The sequence below is a fragment of the Corvus kubaryi genome, unplaced genomic scaffold, assembly GCF_017639235.1.
Source record: "Corvus kubaryi isolate FWS band 111438036 unplaced genomic scaffold, C.kubaryi_AGA036_p1.0 136, whole genome shotgun sequence".
NCBI lineage: Eukaryota > Metazoa > Chordata > Aves > Passeriformes > Corvidae > Corvus > Corvus kubaryi.
The window spans coordinates 6,446,094-6,473,561 of NW_024580670.1; the positions used below are offsets into that span (position 1 = coordinate 6,446,094).

At 42.6% G+C, this 27,468-nt stretch overlaps 2 long non-coding RNA genes across 3 annotated transcripts; one reads left to right on the top strand and one right to left on the bottom strand.

Annotated features, from left to right (window-relative positions):
* Positions 1–1,680: 1,680 nt before the first annotated feature.
* On the top strand, positions 1,681–27,441 carry LOC121658208. 2 transcript variants are annotated; one of them, XR_006013887.1, is made up of 7 exons: positions 1,681–1,706; positions 1,908–2,072; positions 4,149–4,259; positions 5,218–5,297; positions 6,466–6,592; positions 20,331–20,420; positions 20,969–27,441. It is a non-coding gene; the product is annotated as an uncharacterized LOC121658208 (long non-coding RNA). The 2 variants fall into 2 exon arrangements; XR_006013886.1 differs by lacking the exon at positions 4,149–4,259.
* On the bottom strand, positions 12,446–26,936 carry LOC121658213. Its single transcript, XR_006013889.1, has 3 exons — positions 26,926–26,936; positions 14,991–14,993; positions 12,446–12,539 (listed from the first exon to the last, which is right to left on the bottom strand). It is a non-coding gene; the product is annotated as an uncharacterized LOC121658213 (long non-coding RNA).
* Positions 27,442–27,468: the final 27 nt, after the last annotated feature.

Sequence of the window (27,468 nt, forward strand, 5' to 3'; positions counted from 1 at the left end):
TATCAAGAATCGGTCTATATATATATCTCTTTTCCACGGGCCTCGTTGTGTGATACGCGTGTTGCAGTTTCCCCACTGTAACAAATGGTGGGGAATGCGGGCAGAGCGATCCACGATCCCTAAGGACAGTGACTGATTTGTGAGTAAACTCTGGATTTCTCTTCTTGTTTTTGTTTTGCTGTTCCATCTCTAAACTATGGAGGAACCATGGAAAGACTCTTGTCTCTCAGAGCCACATACGGACATTTATCTTAAACTTGAAAAGATTCTTGACCAATGATGTCATAGGTTAGGCCAAACCACTACAAATGATTTGTAAATTTTAGCTTAATTCAAGCTGAAAAGGAACTGAAACACTTCCTGGCATGGTTGTTTAAGAACTTTTTCTATGTTTCTTGGGATCTGATTCTTACCAAAGACTTTTGGAAGACCATTTGGACACAGTTAATTTCTGAGTCAAAATATATGCCGATGGAAGAATATTTTCATGAATATTATTTAATTACTGAGACTGTTGAACAATGTCCGCTGTGTCCTTGCGAAGTTAAAACTGCTTCAGGGACCGTGCGACCCGGGCCACATGGACCGAGCGCTCTCCGAGCAGCAGCGAAGCAGTTCCCGCGCACGGTTGGAGCGGCGCGAGCTGCAGGGTCGGTGGTGGAGCGAGGCGCGGCGGGAGAGGCGGGACCCGGCGGTGCCCGCCCGGCCCCGCGCAGCGCGTGGTGGAGCGAGCCCCGTGAACGCCCGACCGAGAGGGGCGGCACGCGGGCGGTGGCGGTGGAGCAGAGCCGAGCCCAGCGGAAACGCGCGCTGGAGCAGGGCACAGGGGGGCCACCGCTCGGGGGCCCGGCCGAGACGTGGGCGCAGCCCCAGGCTGAGAGCAGAGGTGGTGGCACGCGGGGAGCTGAGCAGCCTGGCCCGGCCCGTGCGGCCCCAAATGCAACCCCGGGAAGAGTGTGCAGGCACGAGCAGCCCCGACGGCCCCAGCAGCCCTGGCAGCTCCAACATGGGAGCGAGTGAAAGAGAAAGCAAAAACACAGCGAGACAGAAAACAGCAGCCACTCGAAAAAAGGAAAAAATCACCATAGCTAAGGTTTTAGGAATAGTAAAATGGTATCATGTTAAACGAAATTATGGTTTTATAACAAGATGTGACAACCAAGAAGACATACTCGTTCACAGAACTGGTATTAAAAAGAATAACCCTGAAAAATACATCCCAAGTTTAGGAGATAGAGAAGTAGTAGAATTCAAAATTGTGCAAGGTAGAAAAGGGTTGCAAGCAGCAGAGGTCACTGGGCCTGATGGTGTTTCTGTAAAAGGCAGTATATATGCTAAAAATCATAGTCATGTTAGACAATATCTCCATTGTAAGGCCACCCTACAGTCTCCCTTTCCTAATCTCACCTTTCCCTTTTACCGTTTTACCCCCAGTGTATTCCCAATCAGTTTTTTCACCCATGGTTTCCCTCATAAAACTATACCTTTGCCAATTGTTTCCCCAAAAATCCCTTTCCAATGCCGAGTGGGGGATGAAGAGGGGGAGGGAAGAAATTAACTATTGTTGTTTAGAGTTCCAACAGGTACAAATGGAAGAAACCCTCTCCTGCCTCAGTTTCCCCACAAAGCATGCCCAGAGAGTCCTATCTCCCTTCTGTCAGCCTTAAGATGTTCCAGAGAATCTGTTTGGACATTTAAAGTCTCAGGTGGGTGGGTTGTTTTGTTTTGAAACTGTTCTTGTTATGTTTATCCAGTTGTTTCAATGTTAAGTTTTAAATCTCTTTTTGTTAAAAATAAACAGGTGAAATGTAGTTCCTCGGCAGATCCCAGCCATGCGGCTGGGAAAATAAACATCTCTCTGAAACATCTATCAAGAATCAGTCTCTATATATGTTTCTTTTCCACAGGCCTTGTTGTTTGGTGCACGTGTTGCAGTTTCCCCACTGTAACAGTGTGTCAGCAGTGCACTCGCTGTCCCCCTCCCAGTGCCTGACAGCAGTGATGGCGCCTTGTTGGGAGACCTCTGACCAAAATGCCTTCAGAGGATCTGCTGGGTGCCTTTGTCTTTGGAGGTTTCTATAGTCCTGTCCATGTGCTAACCACTATTCAACTCCTGAAAGAAAACAAGAATTGTGACGGAAAGGTGCTGGCTAAGGTCCATGGACCATCCAGTGCAGGGGTAGCAGTGGTGGAGTGAATCCACTGGACAGAGAAATCAGGCACAGAAGAAATGATCCTATTTGCTTTTTTCAGCCCAAGTTAGAAGGGGAAAATTCTGTGTTGGCCTAGTGACAAATCTATTTTGACTGTCAAAACTTTGAAAACATTTCTTTTTCTCACAACTTGTCTCAGGTCCACTGGTGTGGGTTTTGTAAATATTTCATCTATCTGTTTCTAGAAACATACAGGGCATGAATTACTGGAAATGAAGCAAAATATACCAGACATAAACTCAGCACATTCTCTATAGCTCATACTCTCTGAAGACTCATTTGTCCTTCTCCTCCTTTTAGATATTTCCTCTCTTCTCTATGGCCTGTTCTTGTTATTTGTTTCATCAGCCGTTTGTTATACAACTCTTGGCAAAATATCAGGGAAATCTTCCTGTGAACTGGGAAGAGCTTTCTTAAGGGAACAACAACCATTTCTTTACTTGGGAGAGCAGAAAACAAGTCTTTGTTGTTGTTATTGTCTTTGCTGAGACAAAGATCATGAGGAGAGTGATGTGCTTTGTTGTACTCAGTGGTGCAGCTGATGAAGCTTGTCCTGTTGGGATTTTCTTTGGTTTTTTAAAAGGTTTAAGGTGTGAATTCTCCCTGTGAAACTCGACTCGCTGCTGTGCCAGTGGTCAAGTAGGCCGTGATGGAGGGATGGACTGAGCTTCTGTCTGGTGGGAACTGAGCTCCCTGTGTATGGCTCTGTGGGGGTGGTGGGTCTTCTTATCTAGGGGTGGGGATGCCTTTCTGGCTACAGGCAGCCCAGTCATTAAAACAAGCAAACTGCATGCTTTCATCTCTCCTGAGTCCACAGCTTCCCCAGCCCAGATGAGATGGCCTTATACCCAGTCTGAGCCTCAAAAAACTTTTCACTTTTTCAGTTTCACCCAAGGCTTGACTTTGCACTGGGATTATCCCTTTGCTTCAGGTCTCTTGGGTTCCTCTCTGTCTCCTCTCCAGCTGAAAATTTATAGCAGAGCTGCACAAGCATGTCCTAAATTCAGAGCAAACTGAAGGAAAGGCAGCTCCAACTGCAGCTCACAGCCTGCCGGAGAGACCCCCCTGGCAAACCTCTGATAAGCCTCTTACTACAAGTTCCAACCAGCAATTCTGGCCAAAGCAAAATTTTGCATGAAGTACATATTAGTTCAGTATTAGCTCACATTGCCAGTAATTCAGTAGCTCCTCCTCAGTGCTTGAATGTCATTTGAAAAATTTATGTGCACTTGCCATGCAGCCTCTCTGAGAAAGTCATGAAGGTGATCAAGCATTTCGTTTTCCCAAATATCATGGTGCAAGTGAGTTGTGTAATGTCTTCTGGAAAGAATGAAGATTTTAATAACCTAATAACTAATACGTAGTTGTCATCTCTGCAAGATACAATAGCATCTAGGTTAACTTCCAAAGCAGCAAAGGACACAGTAAAAGTAGTTTTATACAGTAATTTTCATTTCCACTCTCTGAATCAGTGAGGTCTTACATCTATTGAATAACCCAATATTTATAAAGCCTTTCTTTTAAAAGACTTTCTAATGCTTTGACTGCATGCATTAAAAATAATTTTGTGTGTTTTAAATGAATTATAACCTATTCAAAAGCACTTTCTCACTCTAAAGCACTCTATGCCTTATAGTCTCTGTAATACCTTCAGCTGCCACAGAGATCTCACAGAGATGAGGATGTTCATGATAAATAGATTTGGTATTTTGTTCATTTCATTTTGTACATTTGACAAAAGATTTTTGTTAAAAAAAAATGAAAATCTATGTCATTCAAATTTTGGAGAAGGGTTGGTTGAAAGATTTCTAATTTAGTTCCTTTTGAGTCACATTTCAGTGGGTTTTTAATGAATGGCAATATGCGAATTTTCTGTCCTCTCCTGACTTATTGTAGGTTAATGAGGATGAATTATTGTGTCACCCTTTGTGCTAGGTGGACAGTGTGTGATCTGGCCTAAGACTAATGAGCCAAACCCAGTCCTCAACTGGACCTGGAGTGATGCAGTGGCTTCTAAGCTCCTCACCCATTACGGCAGTGCAAAAGGTAGTGCTGTATCCAGTGACCTGCCCTGGTACCTGCTCACACACTGCTGGGGATGTACTCCCAGTATCTGGAGCAAATTCCATTTCCATCCTGCTGGAAACAGCTTTGCAAAGAGGAAGCAAAACTCCTGCCCAGTGCTGTGAAGAACAGACAGAGGCTTTGTGGGGGTGTCCATGGGAAGGGGAATTTTCTGGCCCCAGGAATGGGAGGCATGTCCACAGTGGGAGGCAGTGCTCACAGGGTTCCCCACTCTCACCATTGAGCCTTGTTCTGAACAAACGTAGATGCTGTATATGGATGTAAAGCTTAATTTGTGGTTTTTACACCCACCTCAGTTCTTGGAGTTGACATTTTCTAGAACTTTGGGACTTTTTATCTCCAGGCTGTTGTTTTCTTTGGGTTTTTTTGTTCATTTTATAGGAAGCTAGAGGCCCATGTTTTTTCATAATGGAACAGTATGCAAACAAATCAACCCACGCTTTGGCCAAAGCAGCTGTGTAATTCTGTCCTTCCCTCAAAGGTGTACAAATCTGTGGGCAGTAGGGACACATGTTTGGCTGGTATAACACAGTACAGCTGCACCATGACATTGCTTGGGTGGATGCTGAGAAATCTTTTGGAATTCCCTGGGGAAATGTGGAGTTGGAGGGGCAGAAAAAACCAGCTTCACCCACTGTTCCACTTTGTGCCCAACAATGAGAATAGAGTGACTTATTTTTCAGAAATGCCTCAGGCCAGCTGTGACTGAACAGTCGTTTCTTGCTCCTGATAGTACCCAAAATGTTCGGGGCATTTTCCAGGTGGAAGAAAGTTAGAGCTAAAGAGACATGGAAGAAAGAGGGAGAAGATTCCATTCAGCAGTTGTTTAGTATAAGTGTAATCACATTCATTCTAAAATTTCAGCCCTTTCTGATGATTTCACAGTTTTAAAGGGAAAAGTTGTTTTGTGCTCTCTTAGGCATGCTGAAAAGCTCCTTGTTCCTCCTGCTCTGTGGCAGAAGATGATGCATTAGGATTTGTACAAGGCTTTGACATGAGGTATGTATTGCTCGCCTCTGAAAATCAAGCTAATATTTTCTCTGAGGATAGAAAAAAGATGGGCCAGTCACCGTTTCTCGGGGAATTTTCAGCCAAAGGGAGTAGTTATGTATTTTAATTCATTGGTGAGTGGGCAGCAACATGGATTTTTGGAACCTCTTCTTGGGCATGGAGTGAGAGACATGTGGAAATGGCAGGACTGCTGTCACTTCATGCTCTACCCTCATCAGGTGTGTGCAAACAACGCAAGCATCGCAAATCAAAACCCTGAGGGGTCTTTTCAAACCCTTCTGTACCCTGACCTACCACAATCCTTCTCTCAAAGCTGTCCCTTCCTCCTTTAACAGCCAGAATGGTGGATTTGAGTGCATGAAGAAACAAAATGGGACTGAACTGGCTGGAAAAAAACCTGTAGCCCCAGATAGGTGTTGATGGACATTCTCCATTGGCTGAAAGTTTCTTACCTAGTTTCAAGGACACTTTTATTTTTAAATCTCTTTTCCATTGGATGTGTGCATGCGAAGTCAAGTAGCAGATATAGAGGCTGGCTCAAGAATACCCACAACTTGCCTGATTTCTATTGTATATCATAACTATAGTAGTGTACACTTTGGACTGACAGCATTTTTCAGCAACAGAGTACTTTAGAAATATTAATTTCACATCAGCTATTTGTGTTGAATATTGGCTTATTCAGCAGGTGATGTGAGCCAATATTATCATAGTTTAATAGACAGTAAAACAGAGAGAAAGAAAGATTAAATGACTCATCTAAGGTCAAGCAGTATGTCCAAGAGAAAACCTAGTTAAACTTGGGGATTACTGCCTCCGAGTGATCGAGAAATGTCTGCAATATTTCTGGGAAACTAATTTATATACACCTACAATAAATTAGAAATTATACTTGCTTGGGTTAGTCATTCACTAGAGTGAGGGACATTTTGATTGCATGGTGTTGCAAAAGCTGACAGACTTGGTGCTTTAGACAGCAACAGCCACATCCTCCAAAATGTCACTGTGCTCCTACATGTGCAAGTCCCACAGACTTCAGTTTCTTAAAGGAGAGCTGAATCTTCAGCAGGTGATTAATATAAGCTGTGATTAGCTTGCGATTTGGCAAAAATGGCCAAAGTTTTGACTTTTTAAACTTTGTCTTCTCATTAATTAGCATTTCCCATTCCATGTGCTGAGAGGGACTCGTACAGATGGGACTGTTTCCCAGTTATGGGGATAGGCTACATGATGAGGAAGAGAAGTTGTATGTCCATGCAATTCATACAACATCAAGTCTCAAGGTAACAGCATCTCTTAAATTGAACACTGATGTTGTAGGAATTTTAGGAAACTAATTATCCCATAAACAGTTGAGTAAACTTCAGAAAAAAAAAGGTTTACATTGAGAAATTGGCTAATAATAGGGATAATGTAATTGTACATAGGGAGAAAAAAGCCAAGCCTTTTGTTCCTGGACTTTCTTCTCTTACGTCACATTACAGATGCCATTCAAGGAAGCAACCTCTGCAGAATAATTCTAAGTGTAACTAATTATGTTTCAACAAAAATGAGCAGGGTCTCAGATTTTTCTTGGCTTGGATATCTAGCGCCAAATTGTAAGTTACATAATAAAACAACAGAATCATTCAACATTGATTTACTTGTTTATTTTGCTATAAGAAATGAAATTTTTATTGGAACGAAATTAAACAAAGGTTTATGTGCTTTTATTCCCCATAGCCTTTTATGCAATACTAATATAGTAATATTCATAAATCATGTCAGAGTTTTCAAATTTCCTCAGCAGTGACCTAGACAACAAACGCTTAACAACTTGCTGAGAGACTTTGAAATTACATTCAGCTGTAATATCATCATGACTTATTTATGGCAAGTTTGGTTGCTACAAAGATACACTTAAAGAAACTGAAGTGCATGGTGGGGATAAGATAAAACGTGGGTTTAGTATCATGTAGTTATTCTACTAGAAAGATTTATTCTATGTTTTATTACTTTATTGAACATGGCAAACCAGTGTGTTCCTTGGGAGAGAGGAAATCTTAGATAATTAAACATGTAAATACTAGGCCTTCAACCAAGTAAAACAGGGAATGCACTAGATAAGAAATTAAACCTTTATAGCTATTGATGGAGTCTTCTCCTTGACATTTGTGTTAATATGAGCATTCATGTAGACACATGGACTCTGTATATTAATGTGTATCTATAAATATATACGTGCTTATACGTGCATACAGCATCCACTTTAGAACAGGCATAAGAGTAAAATATTTAGGTCAACACAGACGTTGTCTGGTGCTATTAGAATCATGTTTCTGAATTGTCCAACATCCCTTAAGCCCATTTTTGTCCCACTGCAACTTTTGAACTTCCTGCAAGGCTTGTTATGGCAAATTGGGATTGGTGACAAAGTGCAGCAGTTTGAAATTTTAGAGGTATTTTATTTTCCTTTCATTTCTTTTACCACACAATGAAAAGGATGTTTTTTGGGTTTTTTCATGGTAATTATATGTTTGACTCCTCAAATTTTATGCAGGCAGAAAACTTCCTCTGAACTCTGTGTGTGTTGGGAGCCAGCTTACAGGAGTCTTGCTTTATCCCACTTCAGCACTGGCATCACCTCTTGATTGAAATGTGGATTTTAATTCTGTCCTGGCTGGGTAGGACCAGTGAATCATTTCAGGTAGAAGTTAAGCTAAAAATTTCTTGGTGTATCTTTTCGTGTTCCTGTTGATGAAACTTTTATGATACCTAGTTTCTGAAAGTGACCTTCTTCAGGATTTCTTGCCCTTACCTGCCTCTTTTCACCTACACCCAAGAGTCTTACCCACAGCTGAGGCACCAAGGGACCAAGCCTCCCAAGATCATCCTCTTCCCATCCACTGTGTAGTGACATCTTGATGTCAAGATGCAGCCTTCAGGAGCCCCTGTGACAGACCTGAGGTCACTACATCCCAGTGACCCAGAGGACTGGCTTGGTGCCAGCTCATTCCAGGGGTGCCCTCCCAGTACTGCCCATACAGCAACTGGTAAACACCTAAAGCCCATAGCAGGTATTCAATGTGTTCAATATGCCAGGGAAATGAGTCACAGCTCAACTCATTGCACATGTCCATTGAGTGGGAGAACCACCAGGATTTCTGTAAATCCAGCATGGGAACTTACTCATCCCAGCCTCCAGCAATGGTGAATTACCCTGGTGCAACTTGGAAGCATACACAATCATAATGAGAAAGTACCATGGTTTCCCTAAAAGTAATATAGTGGTTATTGCTGATAGTTACTGCCTTTGTGAAGCATTAGCATGTGGTTGTAGTGCAGTCATGTAGCAAAATTATAGGGGCCTCTAGAATGTTACTTAGCAACACTTGCTAATGGTGAGGTGGTAATGAAGGACTGGAGAAAAAGAAGCACAGAGTATATTGGAGTCACAAAATAAACTGTGGTGTGATGTGAGCAAGCTGTTCTGAAGATAAAGGTGTTGTCTCTTTCTCTTTTTGCTGTATGGGTATGGTAGAAAAACTTAAAAGCTGATTTGAAGCAATGTGTTTGAAATATCTAAGTAACAGAAACAAGCACAACATTTTTCTTTTTTCCTTTTATCATTGCTGCTGCTTGGGAAAAGCCTCAGAATTGCTTGGCTTTTGAAGGTCCTCTCCCTGTCCTTTCTAACCAATTCTGAGGAACTAGCTGAGCAATTAAAACAATCTCTCCTTTGGAAAGCAAGCATTTGTCAGAGTTAAGAATTAAGGCTTTCCTCTACTACATCTATTGTCCCATTAATTCATTTACATAACTACTCCAGCGTTAATCAAGTGCCTGTAGGCATATCTCTAGAAAAGTGTAAGGCCATAAAAATAAAGGCAGACATATCTAGTAATTGATGAACCTTCCACATACTGCAGATCTTTTCTTAGACACTTATCTTGGTTTATCTCCACCTCTTTAAATTGGAAAACTCACAAAAATCCATCTCCTGTGAGATTTCCAAGGTTTCTTGATTTCATTTGGGTCAGAACTGACACAAAAAGATGCATGTCTCAGACCGCTTCTGAGCTGCTGCCAGGAACAGGGAGTGCTGGACTGTACCACTAAAAAGGAAAAAAAAAAGTTTCCTTTGAAAAGTCACCAAATTTTATACCCTTTAAAAAATTGGCCTAGTTCAGTCTCGGGTATGGTTAAAAGAGCTGCCCTGACTTACTGGTGTCAAACAAAGTATGTTTGGGTAGAACATTACTTTGTAATGGAAAAAGTGTCGGTGGAAGCACTGCCTATCAGCACTGCTTGGGCTGGGTGAGAACTGAGTCTTAAACCATGTCTCTAACACTGGAGAAAAAGACTATTAAAAAAAGGAAGAATGCTTTACCTAGAAGGCCATCTCTTAGTCTCCCAGATAAAGTTGGCTGTGAAATCAACCTCAGCATCTGGGGTTCTGCTGATCAAATTATCGTAGAAATCATGGAATATACTGAGTTGGAAGGGACCCCAGGATCATGTGATATTTGCCTGCTTTGTGCCTAACCCTGGCCCTGCAAAGTAAAAGGAAACAAGTTTCTCATTCCCATCCCACCAGAAATGCTAAGGAATGCTAATGGGGTCATGCTTTGGGGAACATTTCACAGAAGAAGCTTTCCATATCCATAATTTAATAAAACAGTAATATTCTCCAGTTGTTAACATAGTTGCTTCCTGCTGTCCTTTAGTTTTGCACTTTTTCTTTTCTCTCTTGTAAAAGACAAAGTAATTTTATTTTGAACTGTGTTCTTGTTCTTGAACATTGTCTTACCCAGAGCAATGCTCTATTGGAGCACTGTCACAAGGACATGTCTACCAGGGACTTCCCAGAGACAGATGAAAAATTAAATGTAAGTGGTGAAGGGGAGCCAAGTCTGCTGTTAATAACCCAGTCTGCTTCAGACATACTTGTCCCACCATCATCCTTCTGAAGTATTTTTAATAGAACCCCTGTGCAAAGGGAGACCTTACTAAGGCACCTACTCCTGCCCTTCCTGAAACCACCATGTTCATTTTTCTTCAAAACATTCAGCTGAGATGACTTTTGGCTTTAAATCTGATTTATGATCCTTTGAGATGCCATTGAGGTTATATCTGAGGCCCTTAAACTGGACAAATTTAGTAGCAAATATAAATTTAATTTGGTGAACTTATGATAAAAATGATATGGAAAAATCAGCACTGACAGGAAAACTTTTACATGAAAAAATATACTGGAATTAGCAGTCCTCTGCATCTACACACATTTCTTCTAGCAGATGATCTGCCCGTCCTACTTTTGGGCAGCTACTTTTGATCAAAATGCTCCAAACTAAAAAATGTGGTCCTCATTTTGTAGTGCTTGTTTTGGGTGAACAAAATTTTCTTCTGTCTTAAGATGTTTAATGATTATTTGAAAGCAACTTGATGAATAGAAGACCGTGTACTCCCACTTGGGGCAAATGTATTTTTGGAGTGATTCATAATAATTAATCTTTGTCTAAGTGGAATGCAGTAATTTCTCCTACTGGTGGTGTCTGTACTTCTGTTTCTTTTCCTAAGTTAGATGGTTCTGCTCCAGAGGCATATTTGCTGATTAAATTGGACTGCAACCGGTTACTTAGGTTATGTCACTGTTACCCAAATGATCTTTTAAAGAACACAGAGTACTTGTTTTTGCTGCCCTTGCATGCTCCGCATTTAATCACAGATCTTTGTAGCTTGTTATTTCTAAAATTCAGATTACTGTGACTTAAAAGCCTCTCTGTCCTTGCCAGTGCTCAGTGACATAAAATAAACCTGCTTATTAAGAAAAGAACCACAAAACTTGTCAAGTTGCACTGAAGGATGGAAAGAAAAACCAAGAATGCTTTACAGAGATCTGGAAATGCCGTCTGCAGCACAGCTAAAAAGGGAAATTCTATAATAAGTTGATATTATCCGTGTGGCCAGAACTGTGATTTTGAGAACGCTGTTACCCATGACAGTAGCCCCCGGGGCAGGGGGTCCCTGTCGAGTGTGATGTCCCAGAGCATGGGTGAGACACAGACACACAGCAGGAGTGGGTTCATGCCCTGAAGAACGTGCAAGCATCACTGGGCAGAAGGAGCAAGAAGGGGAAAACAGGGAGAGACTCCCCACCAGTCCCCTGCTGCTGCTTCGTGAGACCAGCCACCAAATCCCCGTGTGCTTCTCCCCACCCTTCTGTGGGCTGGCTAAAACCCTCGGGCTCACTTGTGGCTGGCCCTGCGTCATCAGGGCAGAGCAGGGTGTACATTGCCATTTTTTTCTCACTGCCTCCTCCTCCTGGGACTGCAGCGGGATGCAGACAGACCTGGCACAGCCTCAACGCTCGACGGACTGAAGTGCTCCAAGTTCCTTTTTTAGTAAAATTGCTTTGCCTCAAAAGTGCTGCAGAGCAAAGCCTGCTCACCCCGTGCCTCCCTCCTTGCTCTCGGCCTGCTGGAGGTGCCAGGATGATGTGCCAGAAATCCTCCTCATCCCCAGAGATGGAACATCCTGGGGTCCTGCAGCCTGTATCCCATACCCCAGGTCAGTGTTAGGTTTCCCCAGGACAAGGGGCCTGTCCTCCAGCCCCAGCAGGTCCCTTTCTGGTGAGGCCTGGTGGCAGCATTGCTCCTTTGTTCTTTTGAAACATGGCATCTAAGGAAGGGGCAGAAACCAACAACTCTTTTTATTTTCGGCTTGGGATGACAAATAGCTTGCGTGCTGCTGTAAAATATTGCACTTGGGCAGCGTTTCAGTGGCTGCAGGATGAAGGGCTCTGCACAGCTTCATTAGTTCCTTCCATACCCTGTTTTGCCTTTTCTCTGCTGCTCCTGCACAGCCCACGATGGTGCTGCTGTGTCTTGGTTTGAAAGACAGGTGTCTGCTAAGGAAGGCAGGAGCCTCCCTTGGAAGATGCAACCTCCCTTCCCTACAAATTATTATAATTTTGGAATCAAGGGGCTTACAGGCAAAGATATGAGAAATAGGAATAACAGTTCTTTACTTATATGTATAAACAAGGCAGGAAAAAAGAAAGAACAAAACTGATTTAAACTGACAGAGACAGATATGACCTGACCCTGCTAGTCAGGGTAGCAGTCCGATAAGGTGGTGGCTGCAGTCCTCCTGGAGTGAATGGATGTGGTTCTGTTGAAGCAGTGATCCTGTGTAGAAAGATCTAGTCTTCCTCAGAAGGTTCAGTGGTAGGTATGTAGCTGTTGCCCTCTGGAAATCCAGTGGGAAAAAGGCTGCTTGTGGTCTTCAAAAATCGCAGTTTATGTCCAGGATGGGATGCTTGGTTTCTCCCTCTGGGTGGAGCATCTCACAGCGGAATGATGAGTCATGAGACAAGGCACTGATGGGCCATTAACAGGACATAGTCTTGAGGGAGGAGGCAGGGAGCACTGCCCCACCTGCTTTTAACAGCTCATGAAGATGGTGATAGAATACAGATGTGGGCACATCTTGCATTGTAACCTAGGACATGCTGGGGCATGGCCAGGGTGCTAGGGAGGAAAATTACACCAAGTGGTGATGGGGGCAACTACCTGTTGCTGAGTTTGGTTGTGCTCCATTCCCAGTTCTGATGCCTTCTGATTTCACACAGGGCTTTGGCCCTAAGTCTTTGGCAGTGTTTCACCACATGAACTATTTCCCTGTCCAGACAAATACCTCTTGCAGGTCAGGTGATAGTTTGGGATGGGGATGACTGACATCAAACTGGCCTCAGTGGAGATGCCCAATGAAGACAGTGTGCACAAGGATTGTGAGGAGTGGGTGGATAGACAGCGACCAGAACCAGGTAAAAGGGGCTTTGATTAGAATATGGGAGTCAGGGACATGCTGGGAGGTAATGAGCTGCTAACAAGGCTGATAAGGAAAGTGTGGAGATAAATGCAATGAGGATTAAGCAGGAGAGACGGTTGGAGACTGGGTGTGGGGGTCCACAAGGACATAAACAGTGAATATGAAACAGGAATGGAATTAGGGTAAACAGGATAAAGTTGCATAAAAGGTGAGGTTGTAATGAGGGCAGGATATCTGAGGCTGAAGGTAAGAAGAGGCAGATTTACATTCAAATGTTTAATGAACTGATATTACCTATCAGGATGTTGTTTTCTTCAGTGTCTGGAGCTCAGTGCACCTGGTTCAGCTCTGAGCTCTGGCAAAGGGTCCCTACCTCTCCCATTCCAGAGACCACCTGCATCTCTGTCAGAATACAGAGCAGGTGCCCGTACACACACTGTCTGTGTGGCTGCATGAGAAGTGGGCGAGAGTGACTCTGGTTTGGGGAAATCATGTGCTGCACAGTGATGCCATCCATGGTGACATGACAGGGTGCTTCTGGGTGTTGAGGGAAGTTTTGTATTTTTATTTATATTTTGTTCATTTATGTCTAAATAAATGGTCTCCTGCTATGCTGGGGGGCTCTGTTCTAGTGCCAGATCTTGGAAGTAGTATGTTATCTTCCAGTTTCCTCTTCCTAGGTGATGGAAAGTGAGTGTGGGACTTCAGGACAAGGCAAGATGTTCCCACGGTTAAGGTCACATGCATTTGAATACCCTCTGATGAACTGGGTTCAGTTTCCTCAGTTACCCAAACTAAAGTCTTTCGGGATTATTGATCCTGTGGTTTTGGCCAAGGATTGGGTTTTTTTGCAGGTGTTGCATATTCCCAGTTGAGACAGATATTAATGAGAACTGAGTCTTGCATGCACAGCGTAAAGGCCCTTGTAAAGTTTTCTGGACAGGCTGGACACCCCAAAATTTCTGAAACTTTTAAATTTTATTTTTATTATTTCTCACCCTTCCCTATTCTCGCAACATGTGATTTAGCTGCAGGAATACTTATGTTGGTTTTGGATAATCCACTAATGGGAAGTACAGAAAACCCATGAGGATATGAACAATTTTCTCTTATGTGCTCAAGCAACAGGCAGCAAGTAAGGTTTGGTGCAATGCAGTAAACAGCAAGTAGAAAACCAAATGTAAAATCATTAAAATGTATCCTCCACTCTGTGCAGGTGAGAGACAGAAAATTTCTAAGAAAATCTCTGGGAATTTAGCTTCTCTTGCTTAGCTCCAGTTAGTGTGAAGATAGTGTTCATGTAAGTCCTTGTACTTTTGTGTAGGTAAGGTCCCATTTGAATCTCTCGTTTGACATTGGATCTTATTTATTCTGACACAAGGTGTTATGTTGCACTGTGAATAAAACAGTCGGTTACTGACAGAGTAATTTCTATGTGCATTGAGGGATGGTGATGTTACTGGCCTGTGCATTAGAGGCTGACGATGGCTTTTCAGTTTCTACATCTCTGAACCATGCTGGGAACCTGAACTGTTAACCTGAATGCTCATTTTTTATGTGTTTTTATGTTTTAAAACAGTTTTAAAGCATCTCTGAATTCTTGCTTGTTTGTCATAAAGGAGGGAAAAAAACACCAACTGGGAATTTTAAAAAGGATTTTCTTTGTGACTTCAGCTCCTCATTAGGAGGTTTATTATCGGGCTTAGGGAACGCTTTCCTTGAATTATTTTGAGGTTCTAATGATAAAAATCTTGGGGAGGTCATGCACATGGGGGATTTAATACCCATTCAGAACCATCTGGCATTAGATTACATGCAGGGAAAGAACAAAATCTGGCAGTAGTATTTATCTCCATTAACCCAGAGTACAGGCTGATATGATTGTAGCGGAGAAAATACTCTTTCACCAGGAAGAGCTCTTAATAGACCTCGGCTAAATTGGCTTATAAAACCAAAGACTTCTTGAAGCATGGGTCTGCCCTCTCATTGAGTGCATTTGCTTTGGCTTTTAATATGTATTTCATATCTCTTTAACCTTGACAAACTAATATGTTAAGGTATAAAATATTGCTAGGTTGAAGGACAGTATTTGCAGCTCCTAACTTACTCTGTGAATGCAGTGTTAGTAATGTAAGCATAATGCTGAAGTACAGCCTGTTGCCGTGTTGCTCCTACTTCTTCTCTACAGCATTACGGAGTGCACAGCCCCAGTGACGTTCTCAGCAAAATTCCCACTGATCTCAGCGGTGACAGGTAACCTTCCCTTGAACCGTTGCTCCAAGACTCTGAACCACCTACGTGCTTAAATGTGTGCTTGGCCTGAAGCAAACTGACCAGTGAGTGGTTTGATGCACGCACACTCCCTTGAGAGAGTGAGCAATGCCAGGGAGATGATCCCTTCTCATCCAGATCCAGAACTGCCTTTCACACCATCTGCTGGGCAGGCTCTCTTCAGCCTCCTGAGCTGCTCATTACTTCTGCACCATTTTCATCTTGTCAAACTCCATGAGGATCCTCCATGGAGGGTTTCTCTATGCCCTCCAAATTTTTGTTCCCTCTTCCCTCCTTTCCCAGCTTGGCGCAGTCAGATAAGCTGCTCTCTTTCAGATAATGTTATGATTCACTTACTTACATGGAAAGCAAAACCATATGGAAGACAAGATAAAGGCCATTTATCTTGAAGTCTACTGAGATGTGAACATCTCACATTAAGGCTGCAGTTCAGCCAGGCTGTCTTGCACATGTTGCTGTCATCTCTTTCCACCAGAACAGAGACAGACTCCTGCATCAGCCGAAACAATCTTCTTAGCTTGTCATCTGCTTTGTACTTAACATAGCCTTGCATGCAGAACATTCAAAGGAAAAAAGAAAAAATATTCTTGTTATGTGCTTTCCTTTGTTCTGAGAAGCCACTTGTGCCAGCTTTCCCTTTGAAAACTGCTGTCTGGTGAAGGAAATTGCTGTCATTCTGGGATAGGGCTGAGTTTGGTAAATGCTATGTGCATCAAGCTTGGCAAAGGAAAGTTTGTTCTATATTCATTAATTAAACACTTCTCCCTGAGTGGCTGAAAGAGGATCATAGAACAACTTATGTTGGAAGGAACCTAAAGATCATCTTGTTCCACCCCCCCTGCCATGGGTAGGGACACCTTCCACTGAACCAAGTAGATCAAAGCTCCATCTAGCCTGGCCTGGTGTTACTATAATGGATGATATTATTCAATTAATAGCTGCTTTAAGGAAGGAAGACCATCAGGGTGATGTCCCAATGATGCTGGCTGTGCAGCCAGATGAGGGGCAGCAAGAACAGCATGTGACCCAGGACACTGCTCCGAGGTGCCCCAGTGCCTCCTCAGCTGAGGAGGAGCTCAAACATGTAACCAGGTATTTAATGCTCCTGATCTGATACCATCTCCCTGCTTCCTTCCTGCAGGGAGCCCCCACCAACAAACGAAATGACAGCTCATCTAGTTTGGGGTGAAAGCCTCCATCTTTCACACTTCTGGAGAATTAAGAGACAGGGTTCCGATGGATGTCCCGCAGTGTCTGCTGGTACCTTTCTGCTTTTTTCCCTGGGGTCGTAACACATTCACTGATGGATTTATGCTGCAGTTGGAAACCAGAACCCAGGACAGCCTGTTCCCTGGCTTCATGTTATAAACATAAGCAGGTTCACACAGCCATTTGCATCTGGTTCTTTCTATCACCACAAGGGTTTTATTACCTCTCTAAAATGGTGCTGAAGGGGAGCAAAAGGAAGAGCTGGAACAGGAACACAAAGGAGCGAAGGACAGGAGGCTGCCATGAGACTAGGCAAGCAAGAGCAGGCAATTAATGGCAGGTATCACAGGGGCTGTTGGAAACCACTGGTTTTCCTACGAGGGCTCATCTTTTGAGTAAGACCTGCCATTGGATTGCATCAGGGTCACTCTGGTCTGAAGTGCATTTTTAACAGGGAGAAAACTTTTTCCCATCTTCAGTTTTGAACTTTGCAGAATGAGTTTGCAAATTTAATGACAGGCCTTTAAATTAGCTCGTGTTGTGGAGGAGCGAAGTGAGTAATGTGGAAAAAAGATGCCAGCAATTATGTTTTAAATAAACACCCACTATGTTATTAGAAACTACCTGAAAAGAGACTTCAGCAGTGTAAAATTCATCTTTCAAACATGTTATCCCAGCTGTCCTGTGTGAGAAACTGTGAATCAGAGGGTTTGTGAAGTGTGGGAATCACTGAGTAATTCCATGCAGGCAGTACCAACCTCTCAGCTGCTTTCCCAGACTCCTAATGAAACTCATATTCAGGTCCTGGTTTTGTTGTTACTTTGCCTCAATGTGCTGAGAGTCTTCTGCCTATGCAAGACCCCACATGCTGAACAAGACAAGGCAAATGGGAAGGTGGGCAAGGGGGGAACAAAAAATGATTGAGAGATACAGCAGACTATCACTCTGCTATCTACTGATTCTGGACTGAGCTGAGAGTAAATATCTTTCATAGTCAGGGTACTTTACTTGCATAAGCAATGCTATTGCCATCTTTCAATCACTGCTCTTGGAGAACTGCTCAGATTCTCCAGCTGTTCTCTACTCCCTCAAAGATACCATGAGAAAGTAGTTGCTTACACTGAGATTACTTTAGTGATATCAAAGGGTGTGGAGGAAGGTTGCTAATTAGTAGACCCTCAAGGTATGAAGAAATAAATAGTCCTGGAGCAGTGAGAACAGATCCAAACCTGCAGACTAATATTATCTTGGGATGAAAGCATTATGTTTAGGCTGATTTCACTAGAGGAGAGTGATTGAACATTCCTGTTGAGGGCTTGTTTTGATTGATAAAGCTCCTTGTTGGATTGTGCAGCATATTATCAATTAATTATTATTTATTATTATTATTTATGATACTGTTATCATTATTAATGATAGAATTATCTTTATTATCAGCCACCTGCCAAGGCTGAGCCAGGAGCTGCAGTAGCAAAAACTTAGTCTGGGATGAGCTATCATCAGGGAAATTTGTGGTTTGTACTTTTACTTATTCAAATAAAGAAAGAAAGAAAGACTTATCTCAATACCCTTTGCCAAAAGCCAAAAATACTTTGCAGGTTGAGCCAAAAGGCAAAAAAATTGTGATAAACAGCTGACATTCATCAGCTGAGCGTTTGCTAAAAAAGTGAGCTTATCCTACCCAATTTGGTCATGGCAGAGGGGAAATGTCAGGCCTGGGAGAGATGGAAACCACAGAATTGCCCGTTCTTGATCTCTTTGCATACTCAGGAGCCACATCCCTCATCTCACAGCCCTGGTGACAGTTCGTTCTCTCTTCATTCCAGCACAACTACAACCAGCAAACCAGTCAGCTGCTCTTAAATGGCTCTCCTGCATTTTGACATAATTTATGGCACTCCTCCACACTTTCTGTAGGGATTACTTAAGGGGGGTTTTTAGTCTTCTCCACTGAGCGTCTTGAACATTACACAAAGCAGCCACTTGGAGTGGCTTGACAGCACTGTCCCCCTGTGCTAAACATAGAGATCTTGGGTTTAAAGTGAAGGCTGTCTTAAGGGAAAAGGAGGAAAAACATGTAAACCAAGCTTCCCTTCAAAATACCAGCCCAGCCATAAGTGTGGTCTTACACAGCTGTTCCCAGGAGCAGGATCGGACCACGGTGCATCAGGAGCACTTCTGCAGTCCTGAAGTTTACTGCTGTTCTTAAATCCCAGCCTCACAACTGGTAAATTCCTGCCAAGCTGTTTGAGATGGTGGTACCTGTGAAGTATTAGATGAGTCTGCCTTGCATCATAAGAACACAATTTGTACTTAATTATGCATATCCCTCCCCCTGAGACAGATGCTGCTGCATCCACAAAGTGAAAAAGAAACACAGATTTCAAGTGGAATCTGACAGCCAGAAGCGTAAGAGCAGGCTTCACACAATCCCAGCAATGGAGATCCTCACAGTATTGCACAGTTCAGACCAGTGGATGTTGGTTTTCTCTGTAGCAACAATTCCCATCCTAATTCAAACAGGTTCTCTTGCGCTTCTGCCTCTTTGTGCTGGAATGTTGGTGGAGAGGTCCCGACCTCTCTTTGCTCCCTTGGGCCCTCTCTGTGAGTCCGTCTTTCAGCCAAAAGTCTGGATGTTATCTCCTGCCAGGTGTTCTGGATGGTGCTGATCATAACAGCATTACCCAAAGCATGTTAAGATCCCTTGCCAGGATTACCCTGCCTCTGTGTCCGAGGCAGTAGTTTAATAGGCACCAAACTGGGCTAATTAATCTTCTAAAGCTGACTAGTCTTCCAGGGATGGACGATGGGCAGGCAAGAAAGCCTCCCATCAGTTTTGCTGGCCCACAGTGCAAACTGCAGCATCACCCTGGTGTGTTTGAGCTGAGCAGCTGCCCTGTAAACAGACATAGCTGGTAGGTGGACACAGATCCATCAGCAGCCAGCACCTGCCTGACTTAAATTCCAGTCTGTTTATTCCTTGGAATGACAAGGTATTTCTCTTTCATAGGGCAATCCCAGGGCATACTTAGGACAAACGTGCAAACCAGTCTTTTTTAAGCAATTCATTGAAAGTGTGAGTCTCCAGTGGCATTTCTAACTTGGGCTCATTACTCACAGGCCTGCTCTTCTGTGTACTTAGAGGCTTTACCCTTTCATCCTCCCCTCATTTACAGGTCAAATCCCCCATCCCCTGCCGTGTGGTCCAAGACAGGAAATTTCTTTTCTGTTTACATCAGGCCATGGTAATGCAGACACTAATCTGGCACGAGCCTGGGCTGCTGTATGGGGGTGATGCTTTTCTCACCATCTCCCTCACACTGGCTGTACAATTCATGAGTTTGGGCTTTAATTCTGTAGGTACTTTAAAGAAGTCCCAGAAGGTATGATGGAAAAGTATGTTTATCAGACATGATATAGCTGAGTGAATAAAGTGAATGGTCCTCTACTCATGAAATGCAAATTCATCAAGGAAACTTTTGGTTTACCTTGTTCAACGATTTTGCAGATAGTGATTATTGCCTTGGTGAGGAGTTCCTCCATATTTTGTCCTGACTGTTCATCTGCTTGGAGCCCCTTGGCACAAAGTTTAAGTTCCTGCAGCTGCCTCATCCCTACTTCTCTGCAGGATGGCTTTCTGTACAAAACAGGGTCTCTGCTGCCATTTCACTTTAAAACTTAGTCTGACTAAATCTGTCACTTATTTAGGTACATTCTGGATTTATAAACAGGAGAAGGAAAATACATGAGAGCAAAGTGATGCTTTGACACTCTTCAAAATTTCAAGTGTCTTTCCCGGTGGGTGTGTGAATTCATTCTGTAGATGAATCAACACTTTTCCATATATTTTCATTTTAATAGGTATTAGGGCTCCAATAAAATATTGGGATGCTTAAAAATTACCAACAAAACACCACAACAAACACACCCCAACCAAGAGTTTAGCTTTCCTGTTTACTTTGGCATGTGGTTTAAACACGTTCTTCTCAATACACCAAGGTTACTTGGTGTCTTGCTTATTTGACACATTCAGAAAATATACATGTCTAGCTTTGCAGCTGAAATGCAAGATATTATTACAATTAACTGTTTATAAGCTGAGAAACACAGTGTCTTTATACAACACAAAGCACTGTGTACAATGCGTATTAAATACTATATATTATAATAAATACTATATATTCAATGCATATTGAATAATACTAGGTGAAAAAAATGTTTCTTTTGCTGTGATCATAATTATTTTCTTTATAGTTCTAGGAAGTTACCCCACACTCTCAGTTTTAAATGTGTTTCCAATTTTAATGAAGTGTCTGGTTTAATGATGTGTCTGTTTTATGGTGTAGGAATCCCGGTCAGAAAGCTTCATTATGTGAAGATGAGAAGAGGAGGGATTTCATCCCAAATCCTGTTCCCCTGTGAGGCAACAGCTCAGGTTTCCTTCTGTTCTGGAAAAAGTACCATGAAGATGATCTCATGGATATCACAGCTTTTCAGCTTTCTCCAGAATATGGTAAACTGGACAGTAGGTGGAAGTTTTCATTATTAAATTCCTTTCAGAACTGGGAAACTGATATTCGTTCACATTCAAGGCTTTTGAATCTGGTTGTGTGTCATCTGGCCATTTAATTATTCAATAAGCAGTGCTGGCCAAGGAATGTAAAGTGAAATTGCTGTAAAATAGCTGTGGTATGAGACAGTCCCTATAATTGATGTTGATTTTGCACAAACTTTCTCACAGCTTTTTGGCATTGAATTCATTCTGTTTTTCACATTAGTAGCCAGGTAATATTTAGCAGTGCAAGATCTCTTACCTGTATTATGGATACTTTTCGTTGTGAGGAGGAGGACCTGCAGAACTTCAAAGTGAGTTTAATTCAGCTGCTACATGGGCAGGGACTTGCCAGAATGAAAGCTGTTGTGGTGACTTGAACAAAAGAAAAACAATTCAGATTTCGTGGAAAACTGTTTGGATCCTGCTGCAGCTGGGAGGCTGAAAGTGTCTGTCTCTGCAGGACTCTAATTGATGTCCCTTCTGGTTACACATGTGCCTAAGTATTCTGTGGAACTGGGCCCTCATGCAAGCAGAAACACCCACACGCTTCCACAGACTATCCAGGGACACAAACATTTTCCAATCTTCCCCCAGAAAAACTCGCCTTGTCCTCACCTCACTGAGAAGCCCAACCTCAGCAGCAAAGACAGCTCTGCCCAGATCACCCAGCCCTGCTGGTGTGGGAGGAATAGACCTCTGTGCTTCTGTCAGGGAGCATCTGAGGTGCTGGGTTTTCCTCTGGCTGCAGAATATGCTTCCTGATGCAACTGAAGGATTTCTGGATTCTTGTTTTATTAGTGTTATTCCAGCCAGAATCTGCAGACATCTCATCCCAAACCAGCTGCATACAGCCAGAGCAATGCAAGGATACACTTAGAGGGTATAATCTTTTCTTAAAGCAAGAACAAATGTTAGTCTCCTTTGAGCTAGGAGAAATATTTATTAGATGTCCTTGAGCATGTGTGTTGCTCTAGGATCAGGCAAGAAAATGAGCTGTGACTCTTAACTCATGTTGTAGGTATGAGGAAGGATGAACAGCAGCTGACTCCTGCCTGGATACTCTGACTAAACAACAAAATTAGTCAGGTCAGGGTTTTCCTCACTCACGCTCTTTTTGGGTCACTCGGTCAGAGCTGGCCTGCAGCCCTGCTCTCTCCACTGCAGCATCGAGGATGGAAGTGGAGGTTTTGCTACTCTGTGAGGCTCAGTAAGCTGGGGATGTTCTGCCTGGCCAGCAGGACAGGAAGTCTTCCATCGCATAGAGCTGTAGAGCTGCCTGCTGAAAACCTCATCACGAAGCAAAAAGCTTAAAAGATCTTATTAAATTTGTTCTCTCTATTGTGTCAGACAGACGGACTTTGCCTGCAGGCATGAGGAGATGCCTGGAAGGATGTGCCTCTGACTGCCTAAAGCCCAGGTTTTCTCCATGTGCATGTTCATTTCTGTGTGGCACTGAATTGATGCTGCACTTCCAGCCTGGCCTGGAGCCCCTGGTCTCCACTGCTGGGTATGTTGTGAGCGTAGTTCTGCTGAAGCAGATTGGAAGTCTCCCTGAGTGCCAGGCCAGTGGTGCTGCTCCACAGCTGCAGTGCAGGTGCAGCAAAGGCACCACGTTGTGCCAGCCCCAACATTGGTCTCACCGAGCCAGGACAACCTGGACTGGCCAAAAAACTACCTGGCTTTGAGCATTTCCAGGGAGGATTCTGTGCATCCACTGAGTTTCTGCCTGCCTGCTGGCCATTGTAACTTGAAGGTTGATGAATCCAGCCTACATTGACTTGAATAGGCTTTTTGTCTAAAGTTTGTCAATTTTTTGAGAATACCTGGGTGAAATTTCCTTTTTCCATTTGAAAGAAAAGAAAAATGTGCACATTGAAAGATGCAAAAGGCATTCAAGAAATGCACAGATCATCAATTCAGGCGTTCTGAGCATTGGGATTGAGTGAAATCATTTATAGCATCTGTTTTGATATTTGGGTGGTTTTAAATTGTAGAGTTTCACTAAACAATTTTGAGTAAATAAATCTTTCCTAGGTAACTTTTAATCTGTTCCATTGTTTTCTCAGTCAGTATTGCTATCTCTGGTAAATATCAGTGCAGTTTTGTGACTACAGCAAGACACTTTTAGCTAGATAAACCAATGCTTTCTCATAACACTGCAAAAAATGTATACAAATAAATAGATTCAGGGACAATTTGTCCAACAAGAATCTATAGCACAGAGGGGATTCTGCAGTAATCTTCAAAGTATATGTTGATATTCTTAAAATGACCTATGAACATCTCTCTAGTCTGTAAGGAGTCCAGAGGGTTTTTTGATATAATAGATTTGAGTTACTAAATTACTGTTGGAAATGTGGAGCTGACCTCCAGTGGCAAATATTTCTGTGAAAACATTGGCAAACATTTAATTTGGTGAATTTTCCTCTAGTGTTTCTTTTCTAAAATCGAAATAAACACAAATATATTGGATGGGGCAAGAAAACACAATAAACCTATTTTCTTGTGTTTTCTGATATGCAATACTGTCTAACTGCTAATAAATACTGGACTACTTTTAGCAGATACACCAAGTCCAAGATGCCTTTGAGCTTGCACATAAAATGTGATGAAATTACCATCCCTTTTGTGCTGATTTAGCCTAGAGTTGGTGAGAAACCTCAGCTCTTCATTGCTCAATGCTGACCGACAGGAATGTGCCGAGTTCGACAGTGCTGGGATGGGAAGGAATCCCTGGGGACAGATTTTTGGCTCAGAGAGGCAGTGAACAGCAGGGGGTGATATGGCAGATGAGCACTCAGACCCATGACACCTCCCTGAAATGAGCCTGGTTTGGAAACCTGCAGGGGCATTTCCATCTCACAGCTGTCACGCCAACAACCAGATTATACTGGCAGGAGCTCTAATCTGGTGAATGCTTCACTTTTTATACAAATTAAGCAATTCCAGCAGGAGGGAGCCAAAAAAATCCCCTGTAATGAGCAGAAAAAGGACTTGAACCTGAGCCTCTTGCACAGAGATGAGTATTTGCATGTGTATTTTTTAAATTAAAAAGACTGTTTTATTTTGATGATTAATAAGCCCAGCTCAAAGAGTTCAGGTGATGGATTTCTTGATGCTTTCAGGCTCTTCACAGAGAATTTTGATTAAGTCCTTTAGCAGTGGCCTGAAAAATTAAGGCATTTTCCTTATGACATTTTAAACTTCCAGACTCAGTGTGCTATAGTAAAATCTTTGCAGAATCTGTTGCCCTACTCTATGTGACACTTGTTTGACATGAATACCCCATGAGCAGTTTCCCATCTGACAAGCTGAGTTTCTCCAGCATTGCCCAGCTTCTCCAGCAGCTTGTGCTGGAGAAACCCAGTCTGGTAACTGATGCTGTTACCATCTCTGGATCCCCTGGGTACCCTTTAAGGTAAAATCCTGTATTTGGCATTTTTCCTGGTCAGAAGGGCCCCAAGGCCTAGTTCCTTAAACCCAAAACTTCATGCTAGAGTAGTTACGTGCCTCCAGGCATTTTGTGAGAGCTCATTAACCAGAAAAAAAGAAAAAGAAAAAAGAGTGATAAAAAACCATGGGACACAGGAATAGCAGAGATATGTTTTAAGCACAGGAAATGTTATTTTTAAACAGCTTGAGAGGGTTAAATCAACAAAATCCTAAACTATTCCCAGCAGACCCCATTCCCATCTCCTCAAAAGCACAAGCTCTGGACAGTATCCCCAGGCCAGATCTCAAATCCTGCTTTCGGAGTCCTGGCTCCTCAGCCATGCCTGTGGAGGGGCTGTTGGCAGACTGGCCCCTTTTCACACTCTGTTTCTGGTGTTCAGGCCCAGTCCAAGTCATCCAGCAGTAGTCATAGAATAGAACCATAGAATCATTAAGGCTGGAACAGACCTGTAAGATTGCTGAGTTCAACCATAATTCTTATGCTGTAGTTTGCTATAGTCTTTCCAGTAGGTATCAAACTCTTCAGAAAAAAAAATCCTTGATATTTCATGTCAGCACAGTGCAACAAAGCCAGAAATATTAATTATAATGCAAAATAATGATATAAAATAAAAGGGGGGGACATAAAAGTCTACAAAGCAAAGCTAAGATTACTGTTATTTGTACTGTGTTTCCTAGTAATGGGAAATGTTGAGATAATTCTAAAAAAATAGCACATGACCCAGGTCAGATCCCAGAATCCTGATGTTCCTGATGTGTGGGAAATAGAACTACATGTCTGCCATGCACTCCAGAGTCCTTGTCTTTACAGCAAGGTAATCAGCAGTTCTGTGGTCATGAATTAAAGCACTACTGCAGATGTAAGCACAATGTATTGACACGTCTGTGCGCCATGTTTTACAGTCACTTCACTGCTTTCTGCTCACCTCAGGAAAACATGTAATTCGCTCATTGTTTAGCCATGTGCTCCACAGCATTAAGAGGAGTGATCATTGATAAAATGGTAATAACTAGGCAGGGAATGCAACTCCACTTTCTCGCTTCAGCTTGCCAAGACTGGGGAGCTGACTAAGCACTGTCCAGGCTGGGAGTGGACAGAGAGCAGATCTGGTTATCTTGTTTACTGAGTGGAAACACCCCGGAGGGAACTGCAACCTGAAACTAGCTCGAGTGGTTTGGCACACAATGTGATAGAACCTTCACATCAATAGCATCACCCATGAGATGCAAGACAAAGGCCATGCTATTGTATGGAGTCTTTCTTCCCCCCGGGCAGAAATGGATCCTGCCTCCTCGCTGCTTGCCAGCTACCCAAGTTGTTTAGTAATTGTTTAACTTCATGCTGATGAATGAATGATAAAACTGAACCAGAGCTGCAGAACACAGTTCAAACAGCAAGATGAAAAGGATGGATAATTCATGAGTAGCAGTGTCCAGAAGTGAAATATGAAAACACTGATAAATGAGAACTGAGTTTCTAAGTTTCAAGAAAGGAACACATGGAATGGATAAAAATTGAAGTGAAGCATAAGGCATTAGCACTGCATGGCCTTGCTTGTCACATCATGCTGATCTCCTGGACATTTGAGGGGAAATTTTTGGGTTTGCCATTCTGCACCGCTGGTACAAGCATTACCCTTTTTGCTCCAGAGCCTGACTAGAGCTCTGACTTTTCAAAAGAACAAGCCATGCAAGGCCCCTCTTTTCTGTATCATCCTTCTGGAGGTGCATGACATGCAGTCCCCGGCCCTACCTGTCTGCATTGGGTTTGACCATGGAATAACCCATTTTATCTCACCAAAGCAAACAATCCATGTGTCAGGAGTTCCATGCCTACCATGCTGTGAATTCTCACTGTGTACCCAGATGTTGTCAGTGATACGTTTTACCTCTAATCAGAAGTTTCTAATCAGCTTCCTTACATTTTTTACTCTTTTTAACCAGGGGCTGCAGCAAAACAATATGCTCTTGTGAGTCTGTGTTCTAAAAATATTTTTTTAGTAACAGGAAAGAACTTGAAAACCTCAAGCCAAGAGAGTTCTTTGTATTATTTCTTTTAGTTTTTCCCTTATTTTGACAGTTACATCTCTATCTGCTCCATAGGCTGCTGCAAAGGGAGCAGCTCCACCCCGATCCAGACGCGGTCCTGAGGTTATGAAAATTTACTCACCTATTCACTCCATGCACCGTGGCCCTTGTGACATGGATTCATTTAGAAGTTTAATTACTGGAGATTAAATATATGACAGTAGAGGTAGACTGGAACATAGTACTGATGCTCAGCCAACCTTGAACCTGCACATTTGACTTGCTCAGCAAAACCGCATCAGATTTGTCAAACCATCAGATTTACCTTCATGCATTTTCAGACTGGTGTTTGCAGGGGCTGGCATTTTCTTCTGTGATTTACATGATGCTGGAGAATTATGCTAAAAGTCTGCATCTCCTTTCTCAGCTTTGAAAAAGTGCTCAGCTGTGGATTAAAGAAAGTTTGAACTATATACATAGTGGCCCTTTATACAATCTTTTTGAAAGAGGCTTTTCCAGTTTTATTTTGCTAACAAAGGCATGACACACATGGGTCAAAGCCCAATTTCAGCTTTACTGTGTCGTTAAAAAAAATGTGATAGTTGATGAAGAAGGACAGAAATATGTAATGAAAATAATAAAAAAAAGAGAGCTGAGCCAACAAAATCCAAGGAGGCGGAAATGGGAGCTGTAAAATGGAAAAAAAAAAAAGAGTTTAAAACTATTTTAATTAAATTTTGCAATAAGCTCAAGAAATGATGCAGTTTGACTGTGAGGAAGCAATCTGTGACAACCCAGGCACTTCTTTTT